Genomic DNA, 12,721 nt, shown 5'->3' with positions numbered 1-12,721 from the left:
CTGGAGATCTGGGTTCAGTTCTGGGTTGGAAAGATCCCTTGGAGAAGGAAATGGCTACTCCCTCCAGTATTCTTGCCTGAAGAATTCCATGGACAGAGGAACCTGGTGGGCTACAGTCCATGGGGTCACAAAGAGTCAGACACAACTTTCACTTTTCTTTCACCATACCAACCAGTTTCATTTTCATTTCTGTGAGTTGCAGAATTTGTCTTAACCTGATGTTCTGGAAGCATGTCCTACAGAATTGCTGGGGTCCCACCACTGGAGGTTAATCTTGACCCCAAAGTTCTTTTCTTCACCTGAGGCTAACGTTTTGGCCCTTGTGTCCACCCACAAACAACTCCAATTTTTCTCATACCTAAAATAAATGAATCTCTTTGATTTACTTCCAGTTGTACACTGGAATCAAGATTGCCGGGAGAAATATCAATAACCTCATATATGCAGATGACACTACCCTTATGGCAGAAAATGAAGAGGAACTAAAAAGCCTCTTGATCAAAGTGAAAGAGGAGAGTGAAAAAGTGGGCTTAAAGCTCAACATTCAGAAAACTAAGATCATGGCACCTGGTCCCATCAGTTCATGGGAAATAGATGGGGAAACAGTGTAAACAGTGTCAGACTTTATTTTTCTGGGCTCCAAAATCACTGCAGATGGTGATTGCAGCCATGAAATTAAAAGATGCTTACTCCTTGGAAGGAAAGTTATGACCAACCTAGATAGCATATTCAAAAGCAGAGACATTACTTTGCCAACAAAGGTCTGTCTAGTCAAGGCTGTGGTTTTTCTAGTAGTCATGTATGGATGTGAGAGTTGTACTGTGTGAGTTGCCGCAGAATTGATGCCTTTGAACTGTGGTGTTGGAGAAGACTCTTGAGAGTCCCTTGGGGACTGCAAGGAGATCCAACCAGTCCATTCTAAAGCAGATCAGTTCTGGGTGTTCATTGGAAGGAATTATGCTAAAGCTGAAACTCCAATACTTTGGCCACCTCATGCGAAGAGTTGACTCATTGGAAAAGACTCTGATGCTGGGAGGGATTGGGGGCAGGAAGAGAAGGGGACAACAGAGGATGAGATGGCTGGATGGCATCACTGACTCGATGGACATGAGTTTGAGTGAACTCCAGGAGTTGGTGATGGACAGGGAGTCCTGGCGTGCTGAAATTCATGGGGTCGCAAAGAGTCGGACACAACTGAGCGACTGAACTGAACTGAACTGTACAGGGGGAAAAAATTAAGTACTCAAGCCAAGTTACCAGAAATGGCAGTGTGGCATGGCTTGGTGGAAAGAGTGCTGGATTAGGAATCAAGAGTTTATGGTCCATGCAAGTGGGCCTCAGCATCCTTATCATCCTTGTTTGTGAAAATGGAACTTGGACTGAGTAGTTGCTAAGACTGAGACTAGGTCAGCAGTCCTACCCTACAGCATGTGCACGAAGTCCTCTCCTAAGTTCCTCCGGAAAGAACAACTTGTTTCCACTCAGGACATTTGTACATGTGGATCCTTCTGCCCCTAATGCCTCCTGTGGATACTGACTGGCTCCTCGTAGTCACTAAGTCATGTATGACTCTTTTGCCACCCCATGGACTGTAACCCACCAGTCGCCTCTGTCCAGGGGATTTCCCAGGCAAGAACACTGGAGTGGGTTGTCATTTCTTTCTCCAGGGATCTTCCTGACCAAGGGATCAAACCCAAGTCTCCTGCATTAGCAGGCAAATTCTTTACCACTGAGCCACCAGGGAAGCCCCTTCTCATCACTGGTTTGCCTCAAATGTCAGCTCTTTGGCGTAATCTACCTCCAACACCAAGCTAATAGCACAACCCTATCCCTCGCAGTTTCTATTGCATTAAACTATCTTGTTTCTGCTATTGCATTTATCATAGCTAATTTCATTTATTTTATGCTTTTTTATTTATTTCTGCTTCCCTTCCCCCAGTACACACACACAGATACACAGAGTAATAAAAGTGCCACAAAACCAGGTGTCTTATGCCTAGAACAGTGCTGGTATTTCTTACATATTAAATGAATGAATGGTTTTTGGGGGAGCAGAGAAGTAACTTGAGATAAACATCTATTTTGGCTCCTTCATAAAGTATCAGGGTTTCACATTGCCATGCATGAGTAGGCTTTCTCTGAATCTCTGCTTTTATGACCAAGGGGTAGCTTATATAAATGATTGATCCCCTTCTCAATTCCTTCACCTCCTCCTTACCAAGGTGGAGGAGGACCAGTTCATGAGGACTTTCTTTGCTTTAGCACTGAAAGTTTCACAATGCAGGAAACTGCCAGTCCCAGGCACACCAAGCTGAGTGATCATCCTGCCAAGAACTCAGATTAAGAAACCCTGAGATTAGGAAACTGAGAGCTCTGCCCTTGCCTCTGGGAGGTGTCAGCCCTTTCTCCCTGTTGCTTTCTTCTGATTATGCAGACCACACTTCCTGCTTGCAGTCCCAACTGAAACATTCTCTTGATCTGAATACACACACACAAACCTTAGAAAGAAAAGAAAATGTCTCGCTGTTATTGTAAAAGTGGAATCAATTCAACATTTCTAAAAGATGTATTGGTTTCCTAAAATAAATACAACTAATTTATTATTTAATGAAAGTCACCTAAATGTCCAACAATTGAGTCTAGTGAATTAGAATCCATTTACTTAGTAGAATATTATGAAGTTTTAAAAAACAATAGGGGATATATGTGACCCTGTGGGAATTACATGTAATAAAATGTCAAGTTTTTTTTTAATTAATTTATTTTAATTGGAGGCTAATTACTTTAAATACTGTAGTGGTTTTTACCACACATTGACATGAATCAGCCATGGGTGTATATGTGTTTCCCATCCTGAACCCCCCTCCTACCTCCCTCCCCATACCATCCCTCAGGGTCATCCTATTGCACCAGCCCTGAACCCTGTCTCAGACATCGAACCTGGACTGGCAATCTATTTCATATATGATAATATACATATTTCAATGCTATTCTCTCAGATCATCCACCCTCGTCTTCTCCCACAGAGTTCAAAAGTCTGTTCTTTACATCTGTGTCTCTTTTGCTATCTCGCATATAGGGTCATCATTACCATCTTTCTAAATTCCATATATTCCATTAATATACTGTATTGGAGTTTTTCTTTCTGACTTACTTCACTCTGTATAATAGGCTCCAATTTCATCCACCTCATTAGAACTGATTCGAATGCATTCTATTTAATAGCTGAGTACTATTCCATTGTGTATATGTACCACAGCTTTCTTATCTGTTCATCTGCTGATGGACATCTAGGTTGCTTCCATGTCTTGGCTATTATAAACAGTGCTGTGATGAACATTGGGGTTCAGTTTAGTTCAGTAGCTCAGTCATGTCTGACTCTTTGCAACATCATAAATCCCAGCACGCCAGGACTCCCTGTCCATCACCAACTCCCAGAGTTTACTCAAATTCATGTCCGTTGAGTTGGTGATGCCATCCAGCCATCTCATCCTCTGTTGTCCCCTTCTCTTCCTGCCCCCAATCCCTCCCAGCATCAGGGTCTTTTCCAATGAGTCAACTCTTCGCATGAGGTGGCCAAAGTCCTGGAGTTTCAGCTTTAGCATCAGTCCTTCCAATGAACACCCAGGACTGATCTCCTTTAGAATGGACTGGTTGGATCTCCTTGCAGTCCCCAAGGGACTCTCAAGAGTCTTCTCCAACACCACAGTTCAAAAACATCAATTCTTCAGCAATCAGCTTTCTTCACAGTCCAACTCTCACATCCACACATGACTACTGGAAAAACCACAGCCTTGACTAGACAGACCTTGTAGACAAAGTAATGTCTCTGCTTTTGAATATGCTATCTAGGTTGGTCATAACTTTCCTTCCAAGGAGTAAGCGTCTTTTAATTTCATAGCTGCAATCACCATCTGCAGTGATTTTGGAGCCCCAAAAAATAAAGTCTGACACTGTTTCCACTGTTTCCCCATCTATATCCCATGAGGTGATGGGACCAGATGTCGTGATCTTAGTTTTCTGAATGTTGAGCATCTGAATGTTGGTGTGAGATGGTACCTCACTGGGGTCTTGATTTGCATTTCTGTGATAATGAGTGATGTTGAGCATCTTTTCATGTGTTTGTTAGCCATCTGTATATCTTCTTTGGAGAAATGTCTGTTTAGTTCTTTGGCCCATTTTTTGATTGGGTCGTTTATTTTTCTGGAATTGAGCTGCATGAGCTGCTTGTATATTTTTGAGATTAATTCTGTTGCAGGAAGAGGGACCCCTTCCAGGGCCTGAAACTGTGCTCTTGTCTAACACTCGGAAATGAATTGTCTGAGAAGACACATGTGCTGACAAAGCAAGAGATTTTATTGGGAAAAGACACCCGGGTGGAGAGCAGTAGGGTAAGGGAACCCAGGAAAATAGCTCTGCCACATGGCTGGCAGTCTAGGGTTTCATGGTGATGGGATTAGTTTCCAGGTTGTCTTTAGCCAATCATTTTGACTCAGAGTCCTTTCTGGTGGTGCACACCTTGTTCAGCCAAGATGGATGCAAGAAGAAGGATTCTGGGAGGTGGTCAGACATGTGGTGTCTCCTTTTGACCTTTCCTGAACTCTTCCAGTTGGTGGTAGCTTATTAGTTCCGTGTTCCTTACCAGGATCTCCTGTCATAAAACAACTCATGCAAATGGTTAGTATGGTGCCTGGCCAGGGTGGGCGGTTTCAGTCAGTGTGCTTCCCCTAACAATTCTTTGTCAGTTGCTTTATTTGCTATTATTTCTCCCATTCTGAAAGCTGTCTTTTCACCTTGCTTATAGTTTCCTTCGTTGTGCAAAAACTTTTAAGTTTAATTAGGTCCCATTTGTTTATTTTTGCTTTTATTACCAATACCCTGGGAGGTGGGTCACAGAGGATCCTGCTGTGATTTGTGTCAGAAAGTGTTTTGCCTATGTTTTCCTCTAGGAGTTTTATAGTTTCTGGTCTTACATTTAGATCTTTAATCCATTTTGAGTTTATTTTTGTGTATGGTGTTAGAAAATGTTCTAGTTTCATTCTTTTACAAGTGGTTGACCAGTTTTCCCAGCACCACTTGTTAAAGAGATTGTCTTTTCTCCATTGTATATTCTTGCCTCAAGTTTTTTTAATGGTGTTTATGCTATGGTTCAGAGAACACAATGGCAACCCACTCCAGTACTCTTGACTGGAAAATCCCATGGGCGGAGGAGTCTGGTAGCCTGCAGTCCATGGGGTCACAAAGAGTTGGACACATATGAGTGACTTCACTTTCATGTTTCACTTTCATGCATTGGAGAAGGAAATGGCAACCCATTCCAATGTCCTTGCCTGGAGAATCCCAGGGATGGGGAGCCTGGCAGGCTGCCACCTATGGGGTCACACAGAGTTGGATATGACTGAAGCAACTTAGCAGCAGCAGCAGCATGCTATAGTTAAAATCAGGAAATGCCTAGGACATAATGGCTAGAATTGAAAAGGTGTGCCAAACAATGGCAGTCATTCTACCGAGGTAATGGAATTAGTAGGAAATAGTGTTTCATTGTTACACATGGTTGATTGAATGACTAATCACTGTGTACTTTGAATAAAGTTAATCTTCTTAAGAAATCAGATTGATTATATTCTTTGCAGCCAAAGATGGAGAAGCTCTATAGAGTCAGCAAAAACAAGACCAGGAGCTAACTGTGGCTTGGCTCAGATCATGAACTCCTTATTACCAAATTCAGACTAAAATTGAAGAAAGTAGGGAAGACTACTAGACCATTCAGGTATGACCTAAATCAAATCCCTTATGATTATACAGTGTAAGTGAGAAATAGATTTAAGGGGCTAAATCTGATGGACAGAGTGCCTGATGAACTATGGACGGAGGTTCGTGACATTGTACAGGAGACAGGGATCAAGACCATCCCCAGGAAAAAGAGATGCAAAAAAGCAAAATGGCTGTCTGAGTAGGCCTTACAAATAGCTGTGAAAAGATGAGAAGCAAAAAGCAAAGGAGAAAAGGAAAGATATAAGCATGTGAATGCAGAGTTCCAAAGAATAGCAAGGAGAGATAAGAAAGACTTCCTCAGCGATCAGTGCAAAGAAATAGAGGAAAACAACAGAATGGGAAAGACTAGAGATCACTTCAAGAAAATTAGAGACACCAAGGGAACATTTCATGCAAAGATGGGCTCAATAAAGGACAGAAATTGTATGGGCCTAACAGAAGCAGAAGATATTAAGAAGAGGTGGCAAGAATACACAGAAGAACTGTACAAAAAAGATCTTCATGACCAAGATAATCACAATGGTGTGATCACTGACCTAGAGCCAGACATCCTGGAATGTGAAGTCAAGTGGGCCTTAGAAAGCATCACTATGAACAAAGCTAGTGGAGGTGATGGAATTCCAGTTGAGCTATTTCAGATCCTGAAAGATGATGCTGTGAAAGTGCTGAACTGAAAATGCCAGCAAATTTGGAAAACTCAGCAGTGGCCACAGGACTGCAAAAGGTCAGTTTTCATTCTAATCCCAAAGAAAGGCAATGCCAAAGAATGCTCAAACTACCGCACAATTGCACTCATCTCACACGCTAGTAAAGTAATGCTCAAAATTCTCCAAGCCATGCCTCAGCAATACGTGAACCATGATCTTCCAGATGTTCAAGCTGGTTTTAGAAAAGGCAGAGGAACCAGAGATCAAACTGTCAACATCTGCTGGATCATCGAAAAAGAGAGTTCCAGAAAAACATCTATTTCTGCTTTATTGACTATGCCAAAGCCTTTGACTGTGTGGATCACAATAAACTGTGGAAAATTCTGAAAGAGATGAGCATACCAGATCACCTGACCTGCCTCTTGAGAAACCTATATGCAGGTCAGGACGCAACAGTTAGAACTGGACATGGAACAACAGACTGGTTCCAAATAGGAAAAGGAGTACATCAAGGCTATATATTGTCACCCTGCTTATTTAACTTATATGCAGTGTACATCATGAGAAACTCTGGGCCGGAAGAAGCACAAGCTGGAATCACGATTGCCAGGAGAAATATCAATAACCTCAGATATGCAGATGACACCACCCTTATGGCAGAAAGTGAAGAGAAACTAAAAAGCCTCTTGATAAAAGTGAAAGTGGAGAGTGAAAAAGTTGGTTTAAAGCTCAACATTCAGAAAATGAAGATCATGGCATCTGGTCCCATCACTTCATGGCAAATAGATGGGGAAACAGTGGAAACAGTGTCAGTCTTTATTTTTGGGGGCTCAAAACTCACTGAAGATGGTGATTGCAGCCATGAAATTAAAAGATGCTTACTCCTTGGAAGGAAAGTTATGACCAACCTAGATAGCATATTCAAAAGCAGAGACATTACTTTGCCAACAAAGGTCCATCTAGTCAAGGCTATGGTTTTTCCTGTGGTCATGTATGGATGTGAGAGTTGAACTATGAAGAAAGCTGAGTGCCGAAGAATTGATGCTTTTGAACTGTGGTGTTGGAGAAGACTCTTGAGAGTTCCTTGGGTGGCAAGGAGATCCAACAAGTCCATCCTAAAGGAGATCAGTCCTGAGTGTTCATTGGAAGGACTGACGTTGAAGCTGAAACTCCAGTACTTTGGCCACCTCATGCGAAGAGTTGACTCACTGGAAAAGACCCTGATGCTGGGAGGGATTGGGGGCAGGAGGAGTAGGGGACGACAGAGGATGAGATGGCTTCATGGCATCTTTGACTCAATGGACATGAGTTTGAGTAAACTCTGGGAGTTGGTGATGTACAGAGAGGCCTCGCGTGCTGCGATTCATGGGGTTGCAAAGAGTCGGACACGACTGAGTGACTGAACTTAACTGAACTGAGTCTTCTTAAACAGAAGATATGGCCATAGGCCTCCAGGTCACATGGCATTAGCACTTCTCAGGTAAGTGTTAGTTTTTCCAAGCAGGCACAACTTCATCTCCTTGCAGCCACGATATAGGCACCTCACTCAGGATCCAGCACCTTCAGCTCAGCCACACATCAGGAAATCTTGGCTTCCCAACTATTGCCTGTTCTCCACCCTCAGATGTGGAGACTCTTTTAAATTGCTAGTCCTCTTGCAATTTTGACGCCCATTCTGTTATGTCTAGGGAAATGTTCTCAAGGCTACTGATGTTTGGAAGAAGCAAGGAGTACAGAGCTTTTATATTCACCTTTGAAACACAGCCCAAGTACACTGCAAGCCAGCCACTTGTTTAATATCATTATTCTGCCCAGGGCTAAGTATGCAACAAATGCTTATTATGCCTCTGAAGTTTCAAGGAAATAGCACTTTCTATTATTAAGCTCTTTCTGTAGCCCATGTTCAATATTCATGCAATATTAGAACTGAAAGAGCATGAGAGGTTATCGCTCACTGTGCATTTCACTGGTGTTTTCTAGGATCACTGTCAGTCAACCCTCACCAGCTTAATTCATCAAAAGGAAATCCAACAGTGGTATGCACTTTCAGGGCCCTACCCCCACATATCACTTTCTTCCTTCTGGGGAAAACAGACTATGGCATGGATGCTTCCTGAAGCCCTGGATGCTTCTTCAGGCTCTTCTCCTTCCGGTTTGCCACATACAATATATCTGCTGTGCTCACGATCTCTCTGCCTGCAGTGCCCTGATACCACTCTACACTGTGCCTACTTTACTTTACTGCCCACTCTTCCCTGGCTAAATCCCTGGCTAAATACTTCAGCTTAATTGCTCACTCCCACCCTCTTCCAGGAAATCTTTACACTTCCTGTCTTTCTCAGGTGTTAAATGCTCCTCCTCTGAGTTTGTGGGGGTACTCTAAGTATTCCTTTATCAGTCTGTCTCCCTGAGAAGACTGCTGTTTTCCTTATGAACCACATTTTCTTCCTTCCTGTATCCCCTTAACACAGTGTCTGACCAATAGGAGCTACTCAATAGACATGAAAGTTGGATTTCAAATGATGACTCTATTGCCTAATTTTAGTGCTAAAAAATAAAGGGCTAGTGACGTCCCTGGTGGTCCAGCAGTTAAGACTTCCCTTCCCAAATCAAGGAGTGCCAGTTTGATCCCTTGTCAGGGACCTAAGATCCCACATGCCTCCTGGCCAAAAAACCAAAACAGAAAACAGAAACAATATTGTAACAAATTCAATAAGGACTTTAAAAAATGTTCCACATTCAAAAAAAGTCTAAAAAAAAAAAAAAAAAAAAAGAAGACAGTATAGTGGGTATGTGCTGAGTGAGTGAAGTCGCTCAGTCGCGTCCGACTCTGCGACCCCGTGGACTGTAGCCCACCAGGCTCCTCCGTCCATGGGATTCTCCAGGCAAGAATACTGGAGTGGGTTGCCATTTCCTTCTCCAGGGGATCTTCCCAACCCAGGGGAACCCAGGTCTCCCTCATTGCAGGCAGACGCTTTAATCTCTGAACCACCAGGGAAGCCCATGGGTATGTGCTGCTGCTGCTAAGTCACTTCAGTCGTGTCCGACTCTGTGCGATCCCATAGACAGCAGCCCACCAGGCACCCCCGTCCCTGAGATTCTCCAGGCAAGAACACTGGAGTGGGTTGCCATTTCCTTCTCCAGTGAAAAGTGAAAGTGAGGTCGCTCAGTTGTGTCCCACTCTTTGCGATCCCATGAACTGCAGCCTACCAGGCTCCTCCATCCATGGGATTTTCCAGGCAAGAGTACTGGAGTGGGGTGCCATTGCCTTGTGCTAATAGTAAGCAATTCATAGACTGGAACTTAAAAGTGAACTTTATTTCATTTATTTAGTTTTCCAACATTTTATTGTGAAATTTTTCAAATGTATAGAAAAGACAAAAAGCTTAATTTTTAAGATCACATTTCTCCTACTTCAGATGCAGCCAAGTGTTCTCAAACTCACTAACAACTGGATGGGACCAGTATAACTGAAACTCTAATTGTGTGAAGAAAAGAACAGGAACATAGTATAATCAGTTATGACATTTTGATCATCTTCTCAGTCTAACTATACTGGTAGCTGGTCATTCTTGCTAGATGGAAGTTGACTGTTTTAAAAAGCTTTCTCTTTTACTATCTCATTTGAACCTCACAACAGCCCTATAAAGTAGGAAGAGAATGTATTTTAACAATTTCAGAGATGAGGAAACCAAGGTTCAGTGTGGTTGGCTTGACTATCCAGTTAGTATAGAATAAAACTCGGTTTCTACTCATAATTCTCACTCATTGTCTCTTTACAGTAGACTGAAGAATTTTCCATTCAGTTTTGCCATGGCTCACTTGCTCACTGCACTGTGGGCTGTCATCTACAACTTTCGCTTTGTACGTGGTTTTTCAACAGTTGCCAGTGACATACAGATCTACTCTGAAGAAAAACCAAAGGAGAAATAATGGACCTCTAGGAGAAGAACAATCCAATCTCTATCAGTCAGTAAAATGATTTAGAGAGAATAATTCACACTTTGAAGAGGCACAGGGAGTGAAAGGCAGGCAGGTTAAATGAAAAGCCACTTTCCTCTCCTATCTGGGAGAGAAGTTGTCATTGCACAGTGAAATAAATGCCTGCCTATTTTATTTATTCTTTTTGTGTAGCTAAATCTATCAGTTTCCATGGTGCCCCCTGTTCACCATGGAAACTCTGACAAGCTCGTTATGCTTTAGGAAAAAAAACACATACACCGAAAATCTGAGATGGGATAAATGCACTCCTTTTAAAACTGTGTTCTTCTGAGCAGGAAGCCTTGATGGATAGCAAATCATAACGATCTCGATTTTTCCACTTCTTAAGTGGGAATAGAGTTTTGCATACCCATCAAAGGAGAACCCTTGATCCCCCAAAATTACTTTATCTGTGTGGCAGTAGTTATGTCTATCAATACTTCACTTCTGAATTTACTGGCAGCAGAGACATAACTCAGTCCTCATTTAGCTGATTTTTATGAGAATATGGTACTAGTCCCTATATAATTTCTTTTTTGTTCAGAAATTTATATTATGATAGGCACCCTGCTAGCCTCTGTGGACATGACAATGCATGAAACAGACATTGTCTTGTCCATATGCAACTTACATTAATCTTTTTCTCCATCACCTCTAGGAGTAGGAATTAACTGTGTTCATAGTGTTACCATAATATTTCCCTAGTGTGATTGATGAATTACATATTGTCTTTTATCAGTTCTGTTCAGTTCAGTCCAGTCACTCAGTCGTGTCCAACTCTTTGCGACCCCATGAATCACAGCACGCCAGGCCTCCCTGTCCATCACCAACTCCCAGAGTTCACTCAGACTCATGTCCATCGAGTCAGTGTTACTGCATATCTAATAGTAAATGATACAAATATGATAAAAATGCACCTAAGAGTAAAACTGAAGTGATATATATTGATAGCAATGAAGAGGTATATGATTTCTTTAACATTATTTGTTTTAAAGAAGCCTTTTTTTTTTTTTGGCTGGGCTACATGGCTTGTAGGATCATAGTCCCTCTGGCATAGATTGAACTCAGGCCCTGGCAGTGAAAGCACCGAGTCCTAACCACTGGACGACCAGGAAATTCCCATAAAGAGGTCTATATTTTTAAGTAGCTACTTTATTACTTTTGTAAAATTTATATATGTTCATTTTTCAAGATTTGAATATTTTAAAAATACTCATATCTCATCACCCAAATATATCACAGTCATCAGCACTCTTGAGGTTTTCTTAGATAAGTTCCAGTGTAGAAAAGACAAAAATAATAGAAGAAGTTTATAGAAAGGAAAACTAAGGTAGAGAAAAGCTACCTCTACTTTGTAGAACAGAAATTGAATTTGGAGAAATTTGGGAAAAGGCATCTATTTTACCTGAATTTTAGTTAAGAAAGGAAAACTACAAAACAAGAGGACTGCATTTCTACTTCAACCAGGTTTTATGCCAGGCTGGTGCAAGAAGATATTTTTCCTGGCAGGAAAGCTTTCAGTACCATGTAAGTAGTCATCTCCATCACCTGCTTATGCTGCTAATCCTTAGAATAACATGGCACCTTAGCAGAGATTAGCCGATGCCACTTTCCCACCAGTTCAAAGCAAATACTATTGACCTGATGTTACTTTGTCTCCATTTCTACCCTAACGTAGATGATACTACTCTACGTTTAGTACCAAAGGATAAACACTAAATATTGGGGTGGCCAAAAAGTTCAACTGGGTTTCCTCGTAACATCTTATAGAAAAACCGGAGCAAACTTTTTGGCCATCCCAATAAAATCAAATTTTATAGGCTCAGGTTCCAGCTCCACCACTAGCCAGTGCTGCCTTAGGAAAAGTATTCCACCTCTTTGGCCTTGGTTTCTTCATCTGTAAGATGTAAGGTTACATATTGTCACTGGCCTCATACTTCTTTACTCTCAATGATTCATTTTCATATCTCTCCTGCTAAAATATTTTGCTTTAAAATTTTTTACCTATCAAGAAGACTAGATAGATGCTTGATATGAATTTTTCTTGAATAAATTATTTCCTTGTTTTTCATTAAAGACCAAATTAACTACTAATCAAAACTGCTGATCAATATAAACTGTCTAGCATCAGTATGTTGAGTTAACATAATTCAAAACTAAAGCAGATCTAACATTTCATTTAGCCCATGCAATCTATCTCAAGTTGGACAAATTCTGTTAGGCTTTGTGAAATGTTAGTAACAGCTTAAGGAACATGCTTTTGAACTTGTTGATTAATCCTCCTTAGTATCCTGGCACTCTCGGTTGATAAATATCAA

The 12,721-nt window shown here is 41.5% G+C and overlaps 1 protein-coding gene across 1 annotated transcript in view; it reads right to left on the bottom strand.

The window, feature by feature from the left end:
- GDA (guanine deaminase) overlaps positions 1–12,721 on the bottom strand; it is a 248,433-nt gene that overhangs the window by 120,137 nt on the left and 115,575 nt on the right. The window lies entirely within an intron of this gene.

The sequence above is a fragment of the Bubalus kerabau genome, chromosome 4 (genome assembly GCF_029407905.1).
Source record: "Bubalus kerabau isolate K-KA32 ecotype Philippines breed swamp buffalo chromosome 4, PCC_UOA_SB_1v2, whole genome shotgun sequence".
NCBI classification, from domain to species: Eukaryota; Metazoa; Chordata; class Mammalia; order Artiodactyla; family Bovidae; genus Bubalus; species Bubalus kerabau.
The sequence above is the reverse complement of the archived record's forward strand: the minus strand, read 5'-3'. Positions and strand labels throughout refer to the sequence as shown.